Here is a 22,736-nt window from a genome sequence, read left to right as displayed (position 1 = left end):
CTTAAGAAAACTAACTGGGTGCAAAACTGTAGAAATGTTCATCACCATGTAGAAGAGTAAAAATTGGGAAGCAACTTAAATTTCCAGCAGTAGCAAACTGGCTAGTAAATTACCGTAATCCTATGTTGCCATTAGAAATAATAATACAGATTTTCTTCCCCCTGTATCTTTCCATGTTTGTGGTAAATTAAGTGAGAGTGCAGGCAACAAAACATCAGGCGCCCTGTAATCTACTTTTGTAAATACTCCACCCACAGGTGAGCATGTGTGCAGAATCTGGAAGGCTGTTAAAATGTTAACATTGGTTAGTTATCTTTGGGTGGAAAGATGGGGACTGTGGACCATGTTCATTTCTTTCTTTACTCCTCTGAATTGGAAATATATATATACTTTTTAAATGATTAATATAGCTTTAAAACTGAAAAAAAGAAGTGTAAAAAGAAGTCAATGACCTCAGCCACGTAGAACTCGATTCCACAGCTAACACGCCTGTCCTCCCAACAGGAGCTACTGGACTCACCACCTAGGGGACTGGAACAGACCCACAGAAGGGAACCGTCCCTCTCAGCCCGGGCCAACGCTGGGCTGTGGTTGTTCTAAGCGAGTCAGCAGATCCATCTGCAAACTGGCAGCCAGGGGAGAGTCCGGCGGGTCACGTGTCCTGCGTGTGGCCCCATCTGACTCAGAAAAACGCGCGCAGCCCTACATCCAGGCTTGGGGTCGCCTGTCAGGCTGGGTCGCGCCCCCCTCCCTGCAGGCCACCCTCTCCCCCGCCTGCCTGGCTCCCCAGCTGGCCCTCAGCAGGTCCCTTTCTAATTTTCTGCACTTTGGGGAGCTGGTTATTCCCTCGGCAAGAACTTGTTGCCATGGCGATGCGAGCCTCCCACCCCGGGCACCCGCCCCGGAGGCCGAATCCTTCTGCGCGCAGCCGGCCCCGCCCCGCCCAGCGCGGTGGGAGAGGGTTGCAGGCTCCAAATTCTTGAGGCTTGGGGGGAGGGGGGCATTAATGAAGGACCCAGGTAAGACGAGAGGGGAGGAGGGTTTTATTACAAGCCCCCTGGCCACTCTGCCCTTTCCTCCCCCCACCAGGTCCAGAGGCAAGTGTCATCTCTGGTTTTGGAGCGTTTGGCGGGGCATGTCGAACGCTCTGCTTTCCTCTCAATGTCTTCCAAGAAGTCCGGGGCATCGGCGAGTTTCTGGAACGCAGTACACAGGAACGAGGCCTTAACCTCTCCGGCCCCTGCAGCCGGGACTGAGGAGTCGGGAGGGGCGAGGGCGGGAGGAGGTGGCAGCGCACTGCCGGCCCCGCGCTGCCGACCCCGCAACGGCGCGGGGGTGGGGAGGCGGAGCTCCCTGCGCGCGGGGCCGCGCCGCTGGGAAGGGCTCGGGTCAGGGGCGGAGTCGGGGGGGGTGTCTCGCGGGAGGCCCGGCCTGGGGACGGCGCGGCCGCGCCCGGCGGGAGGCGGTGCGCGGAGCCGGGGGAGGTGGGGAGGGAGGGGCGGCCACGTGCGCCCGCCCACTGGGGCCCCGCCCCGCCGCCCAGGCCCCTCCCACTTCCCAATTGCCCCGGGCTCCCGGGTGCCTCCAGCGCCCCGCAGCCCCGGACTCCGACTCGCAGACCCTAGCGCTCGGACGAACCGAGGAACCGCGGCTCCTGTTACCCGCCCCAGGTGGCTGCCCTGGGGAAAGCTCCAAGCATATCACCGACTGGCCTGGAAACCCTTTCATCTCTGCTCCGGCAGCAGCAGCTCTTTGATTAATTGTCTCCTGGCTTTGGAGCCTCCAACCATTACCAGGCTGTAAACTCCTGGATGCCCAATGACCCCCATCTGGGGCGCCCCCTTTCCTCCGCCTTCTATCCTCCTTCTGCTGCCTCCCCATCCCTCAAGCCTCAGGAACTTGTGGTCGCAAGGAACTTTAGATTTTTCCAAGAGTTTTTCCCCCACCTCTGGCCTCTGCGCACCCACTCCTATACCTGACATTTTCCTTCAGCTACACCCTCACTGCCCCCTGGGCCACACACACAGGCCTCTTCCCTTCCCCTCCAACACCAGGCCGATGAGAAGTCGGTTCACCCAAGAGGCAAGAGCACAGCTAGGATCGGACAGCTGCCCACGCAGCCCAGAGGAGCAGGGCGGCACCCAGCTGCAAGCCCATGTGCAAATAGTGCTTTTGATGACCCCGGGCATCGTATTTCACGAGTGAGCCAAATGTAGAAAGGATTAGCTGTTTCGCCCAATAAGCCCACATCTGTAGTTTCATTCTAACAGGGATAAAATTACCCTGGGTATTAATCCTTCTGCTCAAGGGGATAAGCTGATCACCAGCTGGGGTCGGGAAAAGCCCTGCCCACCGCCACTCCTGCCAGCCTCCCCCTCCCCCCACCCTCACTTGCCCCATCTCCAGTGACGTACTGCTGTACACTTGGGTCTGCAAACCAAGCCCAAGGCCACCAACGGAGGCGGCTCTGAGACAGGACAGCTCCAGTCTGTTCTGGAGAGGACGTCCATTCAGTCACGTGAGTACATATTGAGAGTCTACTTTGGGCCAGACGTTACTGGTCTCCACTGTGGCTGAAACAAGGATAATTTTTTTTGCAAGGCCCTTGTGTTTTTCATGCCAAGAAACGTTGAAGTGGGTGGTCAGAAACTGTATGTGGTTCCTGGGACTTCCTGCAGGGAGGCGCCCCGGGTGTATCAGATGGCCTTGGGGCGTCCAGTTGGGGTACCAGCAATATTTCCAAGCCTGCTGCCCACAAGGAATGGAGCCGTTTCCTCCAGCCTCTGCTGATGTGGTCTCTCCCTCCTAGGAGCCTCAGGCCAGGCCAGGGTAGCTGTGTTTCCTTCTCTGATCCATTCTCTTTAGACCTCATAACTGCAGGCACTAGAAACTTCTGTATTTCCCTGGGTGGGGTGGAGAGGAGGAGGCAGACTGAGAGCCAGGGTTTACTCTTTCCAGATCACCAGGCCTGGGGGCCGTACACAAAGAAGCGGCATCCCCGAGGGGCCGTTTTCCCCAGCTGCTTCAGCCCTGCCGAGGATGGGCTGCCCAAGGGAGCCAGCATCCGCGTCGGGACCTCTCAGTGATGAAAAGAGGTGCTACTGGTACTTACACGGAGCTCCCCTGAGCAAGCCAGAAGGTGTTTGCCTAACCCAGGGGTCATCTCCAGGGGAAGGGCCATGACCAGAGGCACCCCTGAGACAGGATGGTGTCGGGTCCTCCGTGATGACTTCCCTGTGTCCCCTCTTCTGTGCACCGGGTTCCACTTGCCTCAGCCCTTCCCCCTCTGCTGCTTTGCCCCATGCACCTGAAGCACCCATATTTCCACTCTCCAGCACTGGATCAGACCAGCCATCTGGGTTTGGTTTTGGCTGTTCCCACCGATTTGTTTATTGGTGCTGCGTCCTGTTGCTGGGAGATCAGATTGTCATCAATAATGTTCGTTAAGTGAATAAATCTGGGTTGACCTCATCGCACAGTTACGCTTTCTACCCTCGACTGCTGCTCAACTCTGCACTGTTGTTTTGTTGGCTTGTGCATTTCACATGGTCGAGTTCCAAACCTTCTGTAGCCTGAATCTCCATTTGCCCCCTAATTCTTGGCAGAGGCTCTAACTTCCCTGAGAACAAAAGACAAAAACAAAACAAACTTGAGATATGAAACTGTCAGACTTTCTGAACACCCCTCCACCTCCGAACTGCATGGATCCACGGAGACCCCTCTTCAGTGAAGACTGCCCTCCTCCCTCTCCATCTGCATGGTCCACACAGGGGCCTGTGCTTACCTACGGCCTCCCACAGCCTCGCCACAATCTGTTGACCCTGGTTGGGCTCCAATAGACTCAAGACGGACCAGTGAGAAACCTTCCATAGAACTTTGGCTTTGGGGCCAAGAGGGTCAGCCCAATTTCTCTCTTGTAGCTACAGCTGTAGACTGAAGGAGCCAGGGACCAGCAGGGACCGAGGGAAGAATAAGGCAGATGTGGAGAGGACCCGAGAGCAATGTAGAGAGAGTCTGGAACATTCTGGAACATTATGGAAGATCCTGAGGCCCAACCATGCTTCTTTTTTTTTTTTTTAACATTATATTCAATAATTTAAATTGGTTTCACTTACAGTCAAAGGCATCTTATGTAATGTGTTAGAACATCAATATTTGCTTGCTTCTCAGAGGGAAAAGTAAGTTTCCCTCCTGGCTCTGGCCAATTCCTCCTCAGTTCAATCCCCACCCTGGCCATCTTGGTTTTATTACCTGCCCTACTTCACTTGATTCTTCAGTCATTTCAGTTACAAATATGCCCATCTCCCTAGCCAAAAACTAAACAAACAAAGGCTTTTTCATCTCTGTCCCTCCTCAAGCTTCTGCCCCCGCCAGCCACCTTCATTTCCTCCCCTCCCCTTTCCTACCCCATGGACTGTGCGGTCGGGCTCCCTCTCCCCTCCCCTCTTTCCCCGAGAGCACAGCAGACTGGGTCTCCTTGCCGGCCTCCACGAGGCTGACTGCAGCATCTGATGGCAGCCACCACCTTGCCTGGAAACTTGCACTTCTCTTGATGGTTTTCCTCCTGGTTCTTCTTGCTCTAACACAGAGACGCTTGACTGGCAGAAGTCGTGCCAGAATCGAAAGGTACTAAGGACCCAGAGGTAGACTTTTCTGACCCACCTTTCACCCCATAAAAATGCAGCTGGCCTGTGCCCAGAGCTCTCCTGGGGCACTGTCAGAGCGAGAGCTGACTCATCTAGCGAAATGTTGAAATTAAGGTGGTAATGGGTGAGTTATTTTGCTATTTTGATAATACTCTTGAACGTGGATTATAGTGGGAGGGGATAGTGGGGGAGCAGGGATCGGGTAGAAGAGGAGGGTGGGGATATATTATTGAGGATCTAAGCATTTTAGTGACATTTAAGTTTGTATTTTTACTTTCCTGTTAATCAGTGTTTGATGGTGTGTTTCAGTTGACCGGCCCATTGGCACCAAGTGATCACCAACTTTTAGTGCAACATTTCCCAAATGAAATTTACTTTTCAGTGTTTCAGAGAATTCCTGCTGTCAACGTGAGTCTCTTTCTTCCTCACGTTGGGAAGTGCCGACCCAAGGAATGAGCATCTTTGAGATGTGAGTGCTGTGTCTCTTCCTAGCAGTGTCAGACAGAAATGAAGACCTCAGTCCCGCCCTCAGTCTCATAGGCTCATTACGAAAACATCACAGGAGCACTTGAAAAATTAATTATAAGCACGAAGCAAGTGTGTGAGACATGTCACAAAGTGGTATGTTATGAACTGATGCAGACAACACTTTCCACGGGAAATCTGAGGCAGGAAGGCTGTCCCAGTGTGGGAATAACAAATGCAGATTTCCTCGGCTGGGGGATGGGCTGGTGGTGCTGCTGGCCTGGGAGTGGAGCTGGAGCCTTGGATGAAGAGTAAGAATTGTGGATCCAGAGAAGAAAGAGAGAGAGAGATGCTTGGTAGGGAGGAAGTCCAAGAGCCTGCAAAGTCCTGAGCCTGGGGTTGGGATGAGACTGGACTGAATGGAGGGTTCTGGTGGGGACACAGTGGAAAACACTTGGCTACCTGCTCTCCAACTGAGCACATTTCCGGACCATCAACACAGCAAGGACATCAAACATTTTTGTTTAAGAATTTATTATTTGATATTTTTAAAACAGCATCAAAAGACATTATGGGAAACGTCAGAAGAGAGTTGGACAATGTTAAATACTCAACATCTGTGGAGGGTGGAGGCGGACACCACAAGCATGCCAGCGCGCAGGTCCTCCAAGGGTCTAATGCAGCCTCTCAGGAGAAGATTAAGTTGGGGCCATGTTGGGGGAGACTTGAATGCCAAGTGGGGCAGGGAGGCTCTGCACGTCTTGCTGTGCAGAGGGTCCAAGGGTCATGACGGCCTGAAATTCTCGGGGACCCTGCGTTACTTGCCGAGTCTAACCCGCGGTCTCAGGTCCTCTGCGGCGCAGGGCACGCGCACCAGGACGCACACGTGACAGGGTCCTTTATTGCTGGGATCGTGCTGCTTCATTTCATTGCCGCTGTCGGAAGACATCATGTCCGCTCGCACGCAGACTTTCTTGCAGAATATTCCCCCAAACCACTAAGGACGTTTATTGCTTTTATTAACTTGACAGTCTGGAGACCGTGTGTATACAACTTTCTTCTCTTTCCTCCTGGATAGTGGGACCCTACCTTGCTGTTGTCACCTATACCCACACGGTGCCTGGGACAGCAAAGATCTGGTAACATGATGCCATGAGTCGCAGCTACTGTGAAATGAGTGAGGGAATGAATAATGAACCATTAAGGAGGATTCGTGCTCAGAGAAGGTATCCTCAAGTTGTCAGTCAACCTGGATGACTGCTGGGTCTCTTCCAGCTCTAAGAACTCTCCTTAGACTGGGGAGGGGTCGGGGGAGGACATTCAAGTCTCTGACAGGTCTCGAAAGAGATCCACCTTCTCCCCTTTCCCTGGAGGTCTCTTAAAAAGATCCTGTTTCTCCAAGCCTCAAGGAAGAAGGTTCTTTCCGCTGGCCAACTCAGCTCCCTCCAGCTGCAGTTTCAAGTGAGTCCATCTATTGGGTTCTTCAGGGAAAACAGCTCTTCTTGGGTCAGGGTGAAACTGTGGCTAAGGCCGGTCTAGGAGTAAAGTCCACAGAGGGACCTGGTGGGGCAGAGAGGAACGGCGCTTACAGAAACACTGTCAAGGTGAAGAGGGTCTGCAGGAGGCACAGAGCACCCCAGGGAGTCACTCAGAAAGAGACCCCCCCGGGGCCCTGCTCCAAGGGGGGCTGCTCCAGTTATCTGGTCATCTGATGACTGGGCCCTGCACACGCTCCACGGAAGATGGGGGCAAAGCAGCCACAGGTGAGCCACTCCCGCCACCACTGGATGGAGGGCGTTTAGCGCCTGTGAGAGCAGCAGAAGCAGAGAGGGGAACCGGAAGTCATCGCACCCGCGTGAGGGAAAAAGGGACAAGCATCATACTGAGACCCATCTTTTTTAGGCTGATTTGCACAAAGGTGGAGACAGAGAAAAGCAGTGGATGGTGGGGTTTGGTCCTGGGAAGGGCCCAGCCTGACATGTGGCCAGGGGCAGGAGACTTAAAGGGAACCCCAAACCAGAGAAGGTGGAGCTCAGAGGCAAAAGGAGGGAGAGGCCATAAATTGGAGTGAAGAGAGGAGAAATTGTGCAAGCAGCCCCCTGAAGTCTTCAAGAGGATGAGGAAGCAGTGTGCCAGTCCCTGGGTGGAGCCTCAGTCCTGCTCTGCCTCTGAATTACTGTGTGAGTGTGTGTTTAAATAAAGAGAGTGATTTTCCTGCAGAAATGACTGTGTATGTCCAGCATTGACCATACGGTATATCACAGATGTTTGTTTAATGAATGAATAATAATAGCTAATATTTATTGCACTTATTGCTGCTCTGTGCTTTATATGAATGATTTCCTTTAATCCACATAGTCATCCTCTGAGGCTTTTTAAAAGCCCTCTTTTATGGATGAAAAAAACCAAAACAACACAACTGAGGCTCGAATAAGGGAAGTAACTTGTTCAGCTACTAAGTGAGTCTACTATCTTTTTGTTTTATTCACTAGTCTGCTGTATTTTTTTAGATTCCATATATCAGTGATATCATACAGTACTTGTCTTTCTGTGTCTGACTCATTTCACTTAGCATAATGCCCTCCCAGTCCATCCGTGTTGCTGCAAATGGCAAAAGTTCATTCTTTTTTACGGCTGAGTAATATTCCTGTGTGTGTGTGTGTCTGTGTGTGTGTGTGTGTGTCTGTGTGTGTCTGTGTTTACATCTTCTTTATCCACTCCTCTGTTGATGGACACTTAGGTTGCTTCCATGTCTTGGCAACTGTAAATAGTGCTGCTATGAATATTGGTTGCATGTATCTTTTCAAATTTGTGTTTTTTGGATATTTACCCAGGAGTGGAATTGCTGGGTCCTCTGGTAGTTCTGTGTTTAGTTTTTTGAGGAATCTCCACACTGTTTCCCACAGTGGCCACACCAATTTGCATTCCCACCAACAGTGTAGGAGGGTTCCCTTTTCTCCACAGCCTCGCCAGCTTTTGTTATTTGTGTTCTTCTTGACGATGGCCATTCTGACAGGTGTGAGGTGACAATTCTGGCGACATCCTCAGCAGCATCCCGTAGTGTCACAACCAGCAGATTGCAGTTTCTGTCTTCAGACTCCCTGCTGGCCCGTTCAGACCTGCGGCACCAGCAACAGAGACATCCTCCCGGGGCTGGAAGCCGACGAGGCCCCGCCGGACAGAAAGGGCCTTGATCGCTCCTGCTGCTCCTGCCACTTCCTCAGGGCCAAACCCCGGAATAAGGGCAGCCGTGGTGGGCTGCAAAATGCTGCCCAGCTAGCATCACGGTTGGAGGTATTGTTCCCAGTGGGCGGGGCCTGCCGGGGGGGGGGGGCAGAAGGATCCAGTCACCTGGTAGAAAGCCCTGAACAGACCAAAGGATTACATATATATGTATGTATATATATGTGTGTGTGTGTGTGTATATATACGTATGTATGTATGTGTATATATATATATATGACTCACTATGCTGTACACCAGAAATTAACACAATGTAAATCAACTATATTTCAATTAATAATAATAACAACCCAAGAAGAAAACAGGTAGAAAATGGCAAACGCTTCAGAGGTATTAAAAGGTGCCAATCAAGGGAAAGCAGCCTCCCCGAAGGGACAGCCGACTCTGTCGACTTCCTGGACTTGCTTTTTCCATCCCAACAAGGGCTGTGGTCCCTACTCCAACCTGAGTTCATCCGTCCTCAGAGCAAGGCCTCCCCGGGGCCAGAAGGGGAGCATAGAGAAAGCATGTAATGAGCGGGAGGGAGGAGGGGGGTCAGGGACGGAGAGAGGGCGGAGGAAGAAGGGAAAGCGATTTTGCATCTGCGGAGAGAAACCGCCTTCCCCGCCCAGGTTTTGGCTCCAAGCCCCGCCCGCCGGGAGTTGGGCAGAAACGAGGTCGCAGGGCCAAGAGAAGCGGGGTACACTCCTCCACCGAGTGTGCCCCGGGGCTGAGGCTCACGGCGGCTCCAGTTTGCGGGAGGGTATGCGGGAAGAGGTGCGGGGGGGATGGGGGGGCGCGAGGAGGGAGCAGCCGCCACGCCCGGCGCTCGGGCCCCCGGCCGGGATCCTGCAGCACAGGCGGAGTGTGTTGTTCTTACCGCAGACCAGAACTATGTTCCCTTTTGAAACGGTTGGCTCCACAGCTGTCTGAAAATCCCCTGGTACTTGGAGACAAATGGTCCAAGTCAGGCTGCGCTTACGGCCGGGGCTGGGGCCGGGCCGGGCGGGAGGTGTGACTGATGTGGGCCCCGCCCGCGGGCCCATCCATCACCGCTCAGCCCGGTTCCCCAGGGGGGTTGCCGGCTCTCCGAAGATATTGTTTACATGAGAACGTGACCGGGAAACTTCCAGAAAAAAAAAAAAAACATTTGATGGAGCAGATGGGCCGCCTGGCCCCTGCTTCAAGGCCCCCGGTGGTGCGCTGAGCCCAGTCCCCGAGGAGATGCTGAGGACAGTCCCCGAAGTCGGAGGTGTCCCATCTCAGCGGGGAGAGAGGAGGACCGCTCACCTAAATGGCTCCACGTTCCTGTCCCAGGTGGTTGCCACTGGACCTCACAGACCCCCTCCTCCTCAGAAGTCATGTGAATTCAGTCACAGTCACCTGCCAACAGGATTTTTTCATTTTTCACCTCAGAGCTGAGATGGCTCTGCCCAGCAGGGGCCAGGCTGGCTGGGGAGGGGCAGGAGGCCCTGAACAGAGGGAGGAGCATCTGGGGAGCCCCAAAGTCAGGAGGAAAGGGCAGCCCCAGGGGCCCACGGGGCCGGGAACTCCCAGCTGCTGCAGCTGACAGGTTTGGCTAAAGAAGGCCGTGCACCTGTTTAATCTTGAGAGCAAGACAGCCAAAAAGTGTTTACTCTGACACGCCCCATTAAATATTCCTGGAATCCAAATGCAAAAGGGAAAAATAAACCACTTTGATGTTGCAGGCCAAAGATGAGCTGGGGAGGGGGTGGGGGGCCAGGTACAGCTGGGCAGCCTGGGCTGGGAGGTTCCCTCCCCCGGATGCGTGGGCGGAGCTCCGGGGCGGGGCGGGGATGCCACGCCGGCCCTCCCCTGCCCCCTCATTGGGCGAGTCCGGGCATCAGATGGTCCTTGGATCTGAAGGAAGTCGGGGGAGAAGGGTGGTGTCTCGGGCGCAGCTGCGCCTTTGCTGAAGGGGGAGGAAGAGCCCTGGGCCCGCACCCGGGTGGGTTGACTTCCTGACAACTCAGGCCACCCTGGGTCTCTAGAAAAGCAAATGGAGACGTGGTTCTGGCAAGGCTCTAGCCGCTCTGAATGCTGTGGCTGTATCAACTCATTTCTTCCTCACAGCAAACCCGCAACGTGGGTCTCATTATCACCCCATACTACAGATGAGAACACCGAGGCACAGAGAGATCAGTGATTTCCGCGGGTTCACAGTATGGGAGTGGCAAGGCTAGGATTTGAACCCACGGTCTGGCTCAGGGTCCCGGCTGTTACTCAGGACGCTCCACTGTCTCTTTAACTGCATTTTAAAACGATCTATTCCCCACCCAAGAGGCGTTTGCAGACCACACCCCGTCCAGGCTGGCTGTCATCAACCCCGGGGAAAAAAGGTTGTGACTTCTGTCCAGGCAGAGCCCTCCTGCCCACCTGGACACCCCTTCCCAGCCCAGGGCCTGCTTCCTGTGTTGTTCCCAAAAGAAAAGTTTTTTAAAGCCCGATTGCCATTCAGAGTGAACATGGGAAAAGTATCCCGGGCCTCCCACTGGCTAGAGCCAGGATTTAGTGCAATTCACGAATGGCGGAGGTCGTCGTTTCTTTAAGGGGGGCAGGTCAGGGACTAGGGGGCTGGGCGGTGGGTGATCCGCTCTTCTTACCCCCTAGGAACCAGACACCACTCCCCCGCATTTCTTGAGGCTCTCTTTTTTTCCCCTGAGGCCCCAGCTCATCTTCTCTCATCTGAACCCTGGGAAAAAGCCTTTTTGACCCAACCTTAACTCTCACCATCTGCTGAAAATGTCCAGATTACTGAACATGGAATACGGACTCCCTTTCCCCAAGTGACTCATCCAGCCTCCTCATTGTTCCCAAGAATATCTTTCCAGAACACAAAGCAGATTAAGTCTCTCTCCTGATGAAAACACTTTAAAGTCTGGTGGGGGCAGCTGCCCACAGGGTACAGCCCCAATGTCTTGGGATGTCACATGAAACCCTCCACAGTCTGGCCCAGCCTACTGGCCTCTGCCTATTTGATCCAGCCAGAGCAGAAGCCATCATCACTTCCAGGCATCAGTTAAGCTGCTTTCCCTGCTCCGTGACTCCTCAGTCTGGTATACAGTTCCTGTTCGTCCCTCAAAGCCCCATTTGAACATCTCCTTCCAAGTCTATGCTCGGTTACCTCTCTTCAGGGGCAAACAACAAAAAGCAGCATAATCTGGCACGTACCCCTATCATGTCCCCTCATACCCATGTTCTCCCTACTATAATGAGGTGCTTAAGGGAAGGTGGCTTCATCTTCATATTTCCAGCACCGGTACCAGCAATGCCTTTCCAGCCTGGGAGAGAGAAACATACTGAGCCAATAATACATATTCACTTAACGGTGTGCATGCATGTCTCCAGTTAGCGTGAGCAGAGAAAGCATCCCGAGAGCAATACGGCACGTGGGAGTCTCCCTGTGGCAGAGCGGATACCACATTCTGGGCTTGTCTTGCCCAAGGAGGCCAGGGAGTCAGGCATGGGTTTGGGCCCCTGAGAGGTTTTCAGGGACCTGGTGAGCTTGAGGGCTTTGCAGATGGGTGAAAATAAAACTTTCCCCCGGCCCACCTTCCCAAAGGAACTCATTCTGCCTCCTGATTCATCTGCCCTAGACTTTCCCACTGAGGCTCAGTTCTGGGCACTGGCATCCGCCTCCCGACTGTGCAGAAAGCAGCCCCCGGCGCCCTACTCAGTCCATCACAGGTAACTCAAGCTCATCCCCAACTCCATCTTCCTCCACTGGCAGCATCTTCCCCACCTGCTGCCTTCACCCCAGAGCCTTCTGGTCTACCTCACTGGAAGGACCACAGTACCATAGGAAATACTGGCATGGGAGCCAAATCAGAGTTTAACTTCAGACTCAGCCAAGTCTTAGCGGCCTCATCGGCAAAGAGGTGGTAACAAACTATCCCTGAGGGTGAGTCTGGGAAGTAGAGATAATTCATGTACAGTCTCCACGAGCAAACAGTAGGTGCACAATATATGGTAGCTCTGGGGTGCAGCGGCCCCCTTGCTCTTCCCTTCATGTTGGTGAACATAGTTATTTACGATGGGCTCATGGACCTCTGAGCAGTAGCTCAGGAGGGGAACATCCAGGTCACCACAGCACGAACACGCGGGATGGGGAGCAGCCCTGAGCAGAGCAGGTACCAAACCCTTTTTGTAAGGCAAAATAAAATTATACATACACCTGAATATACCTGGAAAACACTTGGAAGGATAAATTGCAAAATATTAACAGTCATGGGGCTAGGAGAGGTTTTATTTTTGTTGTTGTTGTTGCCTGTTTATCTACTTTTTCTCCCCCCACAATAAGCATGCATTGAGTAACAATAAGGAAAAAAATTAAACCACATATGGTGGAAATCTGCATGCAATATGGGCCTTACATTCAAAGCACCATCTGGGATTTGCGTGTCAAAGAATCCTGGTTTACAACTGCAGATGGCCAAAGCCTCCATGTGGAAGGAATTAGGGTCCCCACCCTCGGAAAGTCCTCGGTGGAGAAAAGCAAACGCCACCCTCAAAGGAGAGGTTCCCACCGGCTACCACTTACTAGAGACGTTTTGCAAATTTGACAGCACTCTTGCTTCAAATAAGCTATCCATTTGCTATGCAGTATTTCGGATTTTTATTTGCAATGTGAAGTTATGTTTTTAATCCACTTGGTGAGCTCTTGGTTTTAAAGAGCACTCTAGGGAAGCTTCTAGAAAACAAAGCCATCTCTGCAGTTCAAACTCTCCTTCCCTGAATCTTACTATTTTACACATTTTTTTTTTGGCACTTTAGCTGGTTTTCTTGCAACAAGAAATGCTTCCACGTGCTAATAATAAAAACTGGCTCTATTAGGACGAATGCCACCCCGTTGCTTTAGGGAGAAAACTCAGAAGCTGTGACTGTGTCCTTGGCATCGACACCCTGGAAGGCAAGGGAGGTGGTGACATTTCTGTGTCTCTGAAAAGCATATGAAGCAATTTTATGGGGTAGTTTCTCATGAGACCTCTCAGAGTCAGGGCAGTAGACTAAATTAACTCTTGAGAGCCCTTTCAGTTCTGCAAGTCTATCAAATTTATTGACCAGATGCTTGGCTTTTTTTTTTTTTTAAGTTCCTTAACACTCTACAAAGAAGAGGCTGGAGAAATATTAGGCCTGAGCTGCCTAATGGTTAACAGAAAAATAAGCCATGTTGAGGTGCCGATGATTCAAAATAAGAGTTGTGAGTGGTACTAAATATAATCTCTTTACAAGACAAAGCTATCCTCAAGCTAAGAGACTTTAAAATCTATTTACAAATAAAAATTTTACAGTGGAAAGTACAGCTGATCCTTGAACAACACGGGTTTCTACTGTCTGGATCCACTTATATGTAGTTTTTTTTCATTATATAATACTGTAGTTCTATGCAACCCACAGTTGGTTGAGTCCTCAGGTGTGGAACTTCAGATCCAGAAGGCCCCAGCTGCAAAGTTATACTCAGATTCTCCACTGCATGAGGCCAGTGCTCTTAACCCCCGGGTTGTTCAAGGGTCAACTGTAGATAGTTTTAGGGTTGGTTAATTCAGTTGTGCAATTACATCTCCAATAACTCAGATTCTTTTCGTCTTTCTATTCTGTCTGTGACATTTTGTTCTCCTCATGGTCACAAGATGGCTGCAACAATTTAGAATCGGAAGTCCTCAAGCAGAAACATTCAAAAGCCAATTATGACATCAATCACCAGTGTGAAGAATGGATTTATCATGTTGGCTTAAATGAATCATGACTCCCTCCCTCCTTCGAAACAATGGTCTTGACACTTGAACAAAATCAGGGTTTGGTTAGAAAGAGAAAGGAAAGGCTGGAGGGTGGGCAGTCTACTGCCCAGAGCTGTTACTAAGACGGAGATGAGAAGTATAACTGACAACACTAAATGGTAGCAGATAACAGAGAAATTCATTTATGATTCTGGGAGAGAAATATTTCAAACCTGAAAATCTATATACCTAGCCAAACTACCAATCAAATAGGAGATAAAATAGTTTCAGGTAGGAAGATATCAGAAAATTTATCTTCTATAAACCTTTTTAAAAGTTAAAAAATATTTTGAAGTTGCATTCCATCACAGCAAATAGGAATCCAGGAAAAAGAATACCTATGATCCAGGAAAAGTGAAATTAAGTCAGGAGCATAACCAGAACGAATCTTAGCTGGAAACTGCAACGGGTCTGGGAAACAATGGGTCAAAATTAAAATGAGCAGTATCAAAGGACTCCACCACGCATGTCTTCAAAATGCAAGTGGGTTCCATTCCATAATCCTATGATTAGGAACACAGAAATTTTCCCCCCAATTTTTAAAAATTGGAGTATAATTTATTTACAATGTTGTATTAGTTTCTGGTATACATCATGGTGATTCAGTTGGTATATATATATTTTTAATATTCTTTTTCATTACAGGTTACTACAAGCCTTTGGATATAGTTCCTTGTGCTAGACAGTGGGACCTTGGGGCAGTAAATGTGTCACAGGAGCCTGGACCATCTACTCATACTAGAAAATGCGAAAGGTTACAAAGATCCTTGGAATCAGGCCAACGGGATTAGGGAGTAAATGTGAAGAGGCTTTCATGGTCCAAAGACAGGACAATCTGAACATCAGTAGGAAATGAAATGCGATGGCTTGAAATAAATCAAATACAGGTTCATCATGATACTAAAAGAAAAAGAGACTCAGAGGTAACCATTAGAGGAAATCCACTCAACATTTTTAAAACTGGTAATTAAACAAAATTTTAAGTAATTAAAAGTCAAGCAATTATTTCTGCTTTTCTTGTATTTGAGGATAACCAGGTAATCAAAGGGGACACTTCTTCTCGTAGAAATTCCAACTATCAAGGGAATAAGGACCGAGAGCCCATCGCTACCCTTGATGAATCATAGGCTCAAGGTGATGGTCATCAGTGGACACTGGAATCATTAAAAAAGGTACAACCAACTCAATAACAAAAAAATAAACAACCTAATCAAAAAATGGGCAGTAGACCTAAACAGACATTTCTCCATTGAAGATATACAAATGGCCAATATGCACATGAAAAAAATGCTCAGTGTCGCTAACTACTAGAGAAATGCAAATCAAAACTACAATGAGGTATCACCTCACACCAGTCAGAATGGCCATATCATTCAAAAGTCCACAAATGATAAATGCTGGAGAGGGTGTGGAGAACAGGGAACCCTCCTAAACTGTTGGTGGGAATGCAGTTTGGTGCAGCCACTGTGGAAAACAGTATGGAGATTCCTCAAAAAACTAAAAATAGACTTACCCTATGATCCAGCAATCCCATTCCTGGGCATATATCCAGAGGAAACTCTAATTCAAAAAGATATATGAACCTCAATGTTCACAGCAGCACTATTTACAGTAGCCAAGACATGGAAGCAACCTAAATGTCCAGTGACAGATGACTGGCTAAAGAAGAGGTAGTGTATGTGTGTGTGTGTGTGTGTGTGTGTGTGTGTGTGTGTGTGTGTGTGTGTGTATGTATATATATATATGTGTATATAATGGAATACTACTCAGCCATAAAAAAGAATGAAATCATACCCTTTCCAGCAACATGAATGGATCTGGAGATTATCATACTAAGTGAAGTAAGCCAGAAAGAGAAAGAAAAATACCATATGTGGAATCTAAAAACGAGACAAATGAACTTATTTACAAAACAGAAACAGACTCACAGGCATAGAAAACAAACTTACGGTTATCAGGGGAGAAAGTAGAGGGGAAGGGTAAATTGAAGTCTGGAATTTGCAGATATGAACTACTATGTATAAAACAGATAAACAGCAAGGACCTACTGTATGGCACAGGAAACCATATTCAATATTAACTATATTTAATACCTTGCCTGTAATGAAGAAGAATCTGAAAAAATATGTATGTATAGTTGAATCACTATGCTGTACACCAGAAATTAACACAACCTTGTAAACCACCTATACTTCAATTAAAAAACAAAAAGATACAGCCAGACATGATGTACCAGCTGGTGGAAGTTAACAAAACTATGTCTGAAGTGTTCTTGCCATAAAGTCTGATCTCAATCTGAGCTAGTCTCTAATCTAACTACCAATTTACAGCAACTACAAGGGAATACAAGGGAAAAACAACTTAGATGACTCCGTTGAGATGCAATTATTTAAATCCCAACCTGTGGAAACTCTACAAAACAAACAATGCTGTTTCTTCAACAAATTACATTGCAATGAGAAGAAAAAGAGGCACGTCTACCAATCACAATGTAAGAGCCATATTTGGATCCTGATTTGAACAAATCAGAAAAAAAAAATGAGACTAAAATATACCATAACTGGCTACTGAGGACTTGTTGTTCTGTTTTCTAGATGTGGTAATAGCATTGCAGGTATGTCATATTTTTCATCTTTATTTTTAAGAAATGCATACTGAAATATTTGCAGATAAATTGATACAGCATATAAGATTTGTTTCAAAATAGTTGGTTGAGGGAAGTGAGCGAGGATATGGATGAAGTGAGACTGATGACGGGTTCATGGTGGAAGCTACGTCCTAGGTACAGAGGGGCATCCTATCCCCTTCCCTCTGCTTCTGCGTATGTCTGGAAATGTCCATATTAAAAGTTTTAGAAGATAAACTTTTAAGTGTGTTACCTAAAGCCGAAAACTAACCACTAGAAAATCCAAAAGTGAATCGTAAATACCCACAATCAGGTGACACAGGCAGAGGTAATGGGGGTTAGTGGAAGTGCCCCCAGTCCCTCACCCATGCTCCAGAGGGGACCCCGACACCATCTACACCAGAGAACTGCGGCGCAGACACACGTGGGTGACTTAGAACTGCGGCCGTGAATCTACTAGAGACATGCGAAGGTGTTTATGAGGAGGAGGAAGAGGGGGCGTTCCCGCCTCATTTTATACTATTTTGTCTTGTGTGATGCTTTTCAGTCGAACATGTATTACTTTTTCATTGTGGTAAAATAAACATGACATAAAATTTACCACTTTTACCCATTTTAAGTGTACAGTTCAGGGGCATTAAGTGCCTTCACAATGTTGTGCGACCATCACCACTATTCATTTCCAGAACTTTCTCATCATTCCAAACAGAAACCCATTAAACAGTAACATCCCCCATCCTTAAACCACTGTTCTATTTCCTGTCTCTCTGAATTTGCCTAATTTCAGTGCCTCGTATAAGTGGAATCATACAATATCTGTCCCTTCGTGTCTGGATTATTTCATTTAGCATGCTTCCAAGTTTCATCCGTGTTGTATCATATAACAGAATTTCATCTTTTTTTGTGTTACGATACATATAACATATTTACCATGTTAACAGTTTTTAGGTATACAGTTCAGCGTATTAAGTACATTCACACTGTGATGTAACAATCACCACCATCCATCTCCAGAAATTTTTCATCTTCTCAAACATAGATTCTAGACCCTTAAACAATAATTCCCCACTCCCCTGCTCCCAGTCCTGGAAACCACCATTTCACTTTCCTTCCCTAGGAGTCTGACTGCTTTAGGAAACCCATATCAGCAGACTCATAAAATATTTGTCTTTTAGTATCTGCCTTATTTCACTTAGCATAACGTCTTCGTTTCACTTATGTTGCAGCACATGTCAAAATTCCATTTCTTTTTAAGGTTGAATAGCATTCCTTTGAATATATATACCACAAGTGTTTTAATCCATTCATCTGTTGACGGACATTTGGGTTGTTTCCACCTTTTGGTTATTGTAAATAATGTTGCTATTAACATTCCTGTGCAAGTATCTGTTCAGATTTTTGCTTTGAATTCTTTTGGGTGTATATCTAGCAGTCAAACTGCTGAATCATATGGTCATTCCATTTTCAACTTTTTGAAGAACTTCCAACCTGTTTTCCATGGCATTTTACATTTTCACCAGCAAATCACAAGGGTCCCCATTTCTCCTCATCCTTGCTATCTTCTGATTTGGGGACAATGGCCATTCTAATGGGTGAAGTGATGTCTTGTGATTTTGATTTGCATTTCCCTAATGACTGGTGATGTTGAACATTTATTCACTGGTTATTTGTATATCTTCTTTGAAATATCTTTTTTGGAGAAATGTCTGCTCAAGTCCTTTTTTTTAAATACACATTTAGATCAAGCTGTTTGCCTTTTTGGTTGCTGAGTTATAGGAGTTCTTTATATATTCTAGATATTAATCCCTTGTCAGATATATAATCTGCAAATATTTTTCCCATTCCATGGGGGGCCTTTTCACTCTGTTGATTGTGTCCTTTGATAGACAAAAGTTTTCATCTCGAGGAAGTCCAGTTTGTCTATTTTTTCTTTCATTGCCTGTGCTTTTGATGTGATAGCCAGAAAATTATTGCCAAATCCAATGCCATGAAGCTTTCCTCTTATGTTTTCTTCTAAACGTTTTATAGTTTTAGCTCTTACATTTAGGTCTTTGATCCATTTTGAGTTAATTTTTGTATATGCTGTGAGGTAAGAGTGCATAAGTGTATAAAGGAAGCTGTAGGGCAGAGAAAATATTGGCTTGGTGTGTGAGAGTTAGATAAAGAAGTAGTTGGGGATATAGACTTGGGGTTGTTTGATTTGCATGGAAAAGATGTGCTCCCAGCCAAGCCCTTTGCTAGCTCTAAGAACTGGCTAGTTCTGGGAAGGGCAGTCTCTCCCAGAGTCTATAAGTTTAAAAGTTTAAAAATAAACATTTATAAAATGACATAAAATTATTTTTAAATGCTGTAAATAATTCAAGAAGATGATGCTTATGTTTAAAAAAATTACTTTAAAAAAACAATTCTCAGAAGCTCACAGCTTTGAAAATCATACTGTTTTACCTTTTCCTCCGTAAGTTTTGCAATGACCTTTGGTTAAATTGTATTGGAAAGTCCCAAAAAGCCACTGACTTTATGGTCAACAATGACTCTCTTCCACAGTTCTCTGGACAACCTCAGCCCTTGACAGAAGCAGGTAGTTTCCAGCCTGTATGCTTCCAGGAAAGTTCAGCCTCCTGTTTGTTTCATGGGGAGGGAAAAGAACAGACTGTAAGCCAGGTGCATGGTACACACTAGGTGATGGGTGAAGTCTGTCCAGTGTTTGGTTGGTTTGTTGACCATCAAATTCCAGGAACCGAGCAGATCCCATTAATTGTGGTGCTCACTGGTGACTGGCTAGCCTGTCCCAGGATGCATGCAGGGAACACAGAAATGACATCAGCGTCTGCTGGGCCTCCCCTGGCAGATCTCCCAGCTCAGGGAAGGACTGATTCTGCAAGTTGGTCCAAATTAGCATTTCCCTCCTCCCTCTTGAAGTCTCCAAGCCTGGACATTGAAGGTTATCTGGCCCTGGGAAGACACCAGCCACCCTCATAAGGTTCAAGGCCTTTTCTGTGGAACTACCACCTCTCCATAGACCTGCCCTGTGAAATGCAACAACAGCTTCCTCTTGGTGAACACTTAAATGACTCTGTGTTACCGTATCATCCAAGTCTAAGAATAAAGTGGAACGGTGGGTGTGTGAAGTCCCTTTTTACAGATGTGCACACTGAGGATTGGTCAGCAGGGTTAAGGTTAAGGTAGAATTCAAACCCAAGTCTGGCTGGGCTGGAGGCTCTTCTCTGAGCCACCAGGTCCATAGACAGTCCCTGATTTCTAGCTCGCATTCCACTGCTCACATCCTCCCACACTCTGAGCATCTCCCAGGAGAGAAGTTCCCCAACGCCTGTAAGTCATGTCTCGATTTAACCCGCGGGGCTTCCTGCACTTGGGTACCAATGAAGGGAAGCAAGGCCACAAGAGAAGGTCTTCAGTCTCTAAGAACTTTGCATCTGTGACCTCTGCTTCATGTACCCTTCAGGCTGCTCTTGGTAGCGGGAGACGGTAAAGTACTGAAAAGGATTCCAGACACCCTGTTCCCAGGCTCTCTCAGCAGAAGTCCCTTCGCAATGCCTTCAGAAACTTGGAAGATGCAATGACTGCCTTTGAGAAGATTCATCAGTGGGATCGCTCAGGAAGCTTCTGCTTGCTGCAGGGCAACTTATGACAAGAAAAAGAGGGCTTGCATTCAGCTCTCCCTGGAACAGCTTTTAAAAAACGTAGGCCTGGCTTGGGTTTCGTACATAGTAAGTACAGTGGCTCCTTCATTGTGATCTATTGAAAGTCAGCCATTGACAGAAGGGTTTGTAAAAAACAAAACAAAACAAACAACAACAACAAAAAGAAACATTGGAATCATCCCTAAAAGCCTCTTAAATTCTGGAAGACCAAATACGATTATAAAGGAAATCCACATTTTATTTCTGATAGCCTGAAAGAATGGTTTTGAGAGATCAAATTTATGACCCAGCAGAGTTGTATTTTGTTGGCTGTGTGTATTATTCTTTAGCTATGCCAGCTCCTTGTTCACCAATATGGCAAATAGTTTGAGGCCCAAAGGAAGGCAGAAATAAATAAAAGTTGAGAAACAGAGGGTTTCGGTTTTTGACTGCTGCCTGGCTGGGTGACTGGACAAGCCGCTTAAGATCACTGGACATATTTTTAATTCATCCCTCCATTCTCTCATTCATTGGGACAGCTGAGTATTTATTGGGTACCTTCTGTTCTGAAATGTACTGTGGGATTTTAATTTATGGAGGAGACATAGAGAAGCCAATGCGACTGAAAGAAGAATTTATTACACACATTTCCCAGGAGAGAGGAACACACCACTCCAAGCAGGGCTCTGGGGGAGGCTTAGGATGGTCAGGAGGCAGGAGACAGGAGTGAGGGGAAACCTGAGGCAGAGCTCTTGCTGGGGATTCTGCAGGAAAGGCCAGGCGGGGTAGGACTGAGCTTAGGATCAACTGGAGTGAGTAACTCCAGTGCGCTTCGGACAACACGAGTGGTCTCCAAGCGCCTGGCACCTAACCCTGGGAAGATGTAGGGCAGAGAAAGTACTGGCTTGGTGTGTGAGAGTTAGATAAAGAGGTGGCTGGGGGTATAGACTCGTGCTTGTTTGATTTGCATGGGAAAGATGTGCCCCTGGCCAAGGCCTTTGCTAGCTCTAAGAACTGGCTAGTTCTGGGGAGGGCAGTCTCTCCCAGAGTCTGGAAGACCTCTGAGTGCCAGAGGGTCAAGAATGCATAAAGTAAGAAAATACAGCTACTAGGAGTGATATCAGCAAGACGGCAGAACCGTTGCCAGCGCCTGTCCCTCAAAGAAACATCAATTTGAACAACCATTCGCACAGGAAAGCACCTTCACGACGGCTGAGGAATCCAGGGAGCGTCTGCAGCCCCTGAGGAGAGCAAAGAAATAAGAAAAGGTGCCTTGAGGAGGGCAGGAAGGACAGTTTCACGTTACCTGTGTGCCATGGTCTGAATGTTTGTGCTGTCCCCAGATTCATATGTTGAAATCTAACGTCTGCTGTGATGGTATTAGGAGAAGGGCCTCTGGGAGGTGGAGCCCTCACACATGATATTAGTGCCCTTATAAGAGGATGTCCTATCCCCCTGGCCCTTTCCAGCATGTGAAGACACGGGGAGAAATCAGCATTCTGCCATGCAGAGAGGGTCTTCACCAAAACCCAGTCGCGCTGGCACCCTGATTTTGACTCGCAGCCTCCAGGACCGTGAAAGACAAACTTCTGTGTTTATAATCCACTCAGTCTGTGTGTTGTGTTATAGCAACCTGAATGAATACTCCACTGCACCACCCCACCCCAACCCCTTACGGCACAGCATGGGGAAAGATACCCATTTCATGGAGGAAGTAGAGTAAAATGAGCACCCGCCTTGCTGTGGACCACAGCATCAAGCCTGTCCCAGTGAACCCCGGTGCTGGGCTGGCCTGTGTGTCCCTAGGCTCCAGGCCTGCCCTGTGGACCCAGGCCCCAGGTCAGCCCCCACAGACTAAGGCTCCAGGCTCATCACCACAAACTCAGGCTCCAGGCCAAGTTAGCATCAGGCCAACCTCCATGAATCCTGGCTCCATGACTACCCCTGTGGATCCTGGTGCTAAGCCAGCCCCCAAAGACTCAGGACTAGGTCCATCCCTGTAGGCCCAGGCATCAGGCCCAACCCAGAGCCAGACTGGCCTAGGACTAAGACTCGAAGTGCACCCCAGCACCAGGCTGGCCCCCACAGACCCAGGATCCAGGCCCACATTTGTGGATCAGCCTCCAGGTCCACCCAAGTGTACTCAGGTGCACCCCTCTAGACCTAGGCACCAGGCTTACCCCAGGGGACCCAGGTGCCAGGCCCACCCACCCACCAACCTAGGCAAAAGGCTAGCCTGCTGAGGACTCCAATAGTAAGCCAGCTATGGAATGCATATAAAATTTCTGGACAGATTGACTGGTGAAGAGCTCTCCCTGCCAAAGCCAGTCTGTAAAGA

The 22,736-nt window shown here is 48.3% G+C and overlaps 2 long non-coding RNA genes across 5 annotated transcripts; one reads left to right on the top strand and one right to left on the bottom strand.

Moving 5' to 3' along the window:
* The first annotated feature begins 702 nt into the window (after nucleotides 1–702).
* LOC123617936 (uncharacterized) lies at nucleotides 703–7,647 on the top strand. 3 transcript variants are annotated; one of them, XR_012504155.1, is made up of 4 exons: nucleotides 703–2,201; nucleotides 2,407–2,518; nucleotides 2,959–4,770; nucleotides 4,956–7,647. It is a non-coding gene; the product is annotated as an uncharacterized LOC123617936 (long non-coding RNA). The 3 variants fall into 3 exon arrangements; XR_012504154.1 differs by having other exon boundaries at nucleotides 703–2,518; nucleotides 5,029–7,647; XR_012504153.1 differs by having other exon boundaries at nucleotides 703–2,518.
* Nucleotides 6,534–9,958, bottom strand: LOC141576004 (uncharacterized). Of its 2 annotated transcripts, XR_012504157.1 has the most exons (4): nucleotides 9,624–9,958; nucleotides 9,214–9,459; nucleotides 7,942–8,475; nucleotides 6,534–6,671 (listed from the first exon to the last, which is right to left on the bottom strand). It is a non-coding gene; the product is annotated as an uncharacterized LOC141576004 (long non-coding RNA). The 2 variants fall into 2 exon arrangements; XR_012504156.1 differs by having other exon boundaries at nucleotides 9,214–9,955.
* Between the last annotated feature and the right edge of the window lie 12,778 nt (nucleotides 9,959–22,736).

Source organism: Camelus bactrianus, chromosome 35, assembly GCF_048773025.1.
Source record: "Camelus bactrianus isolate YW-2024 breed Bactrian camel chromosome 35, ASM4877302v1, whole genome shotgun sequence".
In the NCBI taxonomy this organism is placed as follows: Eukaryota; Metazoa; Chordata; class Mammalia; order Artiodactyla; family Camelidae; genus Camelus; species Camelus bactrianus.
This window is presented reverse-complemented; position numbering and strand designations above follow the sequence as displayed.